The sequence below is a fragment of the Vombatus ursinus genome, unplaced genomic scaffold (assembly GCF_900497805.2).
Source record: "Vombatus ursinus unplaced genomic scaffold, bare-nosed wombat genome assembly UNPS02014770.1, whole genome shotgun sequence".
NCBI classification, from domain to species: Eukaryota; Metazoa; Chordata; class Mammalia; order Diprotodontia; family Vombatidae; genus Vombatus; species Vombatus ursinus.
Genome location: NW_020954548.1, coordinates 31,898,111 through 31,900,180, shown reverse-complemented (window position 1 = coordinate 31,900,180; position 2,070 = coordinate 31,898,111). Strand labels below are relative to the sequence as shown.

Here is a 2,070-nt window from a genome sequence, read left to right as displayed (position 1 = left end):
GTCTGAGGCTGGATTTGAACTCAGGTCCTCCTGACTCCAGGGCCATTGCTGTATCCACTGTGCCACTTAGCTGCCTCTTTGTTCTGATATTTCTTTCTATCTCTAATGGAGTCCCTGATTTCAGTTTGATATATTCTAGTTTCCAGGGATTCCATTTATATCAGACACCATCTTGCCTGGGAGTCCTGTTAGAATTTCTTAATCAGTGAAGGAAGCTGACTCTTGGCTTTTTAGTGTTTAGGTATCTCGCTGGATGCCTCACTACCCTTTTTCTATTGTTCATCTTTGTTACCAGTTTCCCCCTTTCACTCTATCTTATTGATTTATTTCAGCAAATATTTTTAATAAGCTTATTGGGTTAAGTGCAGGGGGAGAGAAGTTTAGATAAGACATAATATTTACTCTCCTGAAGCTCAGAGTCTAGTAGGGGCAAAAGATAGCAACACAGTTAACTATACCATAGTGTTGTCAAACTCAAAAAGAAATGGGGACCACCAATCCATACGTAAGGATCCCTGCAGGTTGCATGTTAACTTAATTTTAAAATGTAATGTTATCTATGTTTTATTATATTTTTATTTATTTTGTTAAACATTTTCTCAGTTACATTGTAGTCTGATTCAGGCTGCAGGCTGGATGTTGAAGGCTGTGGGCCTTGTATTTGATATCTCTGCTCTATAACATTACATAAGTGCATTTGAGAGTTCCAAAAGAAAATGTTGTTATGTGACATCTGAGGGGCAAAGGCTCCTTATTCCCCTGGGCTTATCATCAAAGGCTTCATGGAGGAAGTGGCTTAAACAAATGTGTGGCTTGAAGAGAGAGAAAGTGTGTCGCAGGCTTTGTGAAGAGTGTAAAGGCATACATGTAGAAGAGTATAGGGTATGCTCCGGGTAGCAGAGGGCGATGATCCAGTTTGCTCTACTGTGGGGTTATAGAGGAGAGTATTATGAAATAAAGTTAAGAAGGTAAATTATTCCAGGTTGTATAGAGATTTTTGGATGCCAGAAAAAGAAATTTGAGTTTAACACGGTAGGCAAAGAGGAGCCACTGAAGACTTTTGAATATAGCAGCGTCATTATCAAATCTATGTATAAATAGGATTATTTTGGCAGTAGTATGTATTGTAGAGGGGAGAATGGAAACATCTGTTACAGGACAGTAATAGTCTGTTCAGGTAGTAATAACGGGCTATTCTATTAGGATATAGAAGTCAAGATTATCTTTTAAACAGTTGGAAATATGGACTTTTTAAACTCTTGCCTTTGTAACTTTAAAATATTTATGGTGTAATTGAATAAACACTGTATTTGGGAGTATGGAGGCAGATTTTAGTTTCACTTTTGCCCCTAAATAGTTTTGTAATTTTGGGGAAGTCACTTTACTTCTCTGGACTTGTTTCTTCATGTGTAAAATGAAAGGATTGTACTAAACTTTAAAATTCTGTGATTGTTAACTTTCAGTGAGAACTAGCATATGGTTAGTATTTACGATATGCAAGGAAAGACTGCTGCTTGATTATTGGCATTCCTGGTAGTGAAGCAAAACTTTTTATCAGATATAACTGCAGCAAAGCAAAACCGGTTTTAGAGTCAACTTGGTTATCATAAAATCTTTTGAGTCAACCTACTAAAAGTTTTTCTGATCCAGTTTAAGTCACGGTGAGTTTTCAGTTTAAGTTGGAGAATTTGCCAAATTATAGTTAAATAATGCTAACGAAGAGTCTTAGCATACAGGAACCTAATAATTCTCCTCCCTCTGCCCCCAATGCCCAGGTCAGCTAGCCTTATTTCATTTGGATAGCTCTCCATTGTTAGAGCATTTTAAAAAAAATAGCAAATCTAGGTCTGCCTCTCTGGCCTCAAGTAGAACAAATCTACTCCTCCTCCAGCTGAAAGCCCTTCAAATGCAGTTTGTTTGTCAAATACATGACAGTTGTCATGTCCATCCTAAGTCTTTTCTTCATTAGGCTAAGTTTTCATATCCTTAAGTTAATCCTCATTTGGAATGGTTGATTTGTTTAATGGGTTTTATTTAAAAATTGAGAATCACAGAATCCTAAGGGATGAA

The 2,070-nt window shown here is 36.9% G+C and overlaps 1 protein-coding gene across 3 annotated transcripts in view; it reads left to right on the top strand.

Annotated features, from left to right (window-relative positions):
* Positions 1 to 2,070, top strand: part of XPO6 (exportin 6) — a 113,060-nt gene that overhangs the window by 15,108 nt on the left and 95,882 nt on the right. The gene's annotated exons all lie outside the window — the stretch shown is intronic.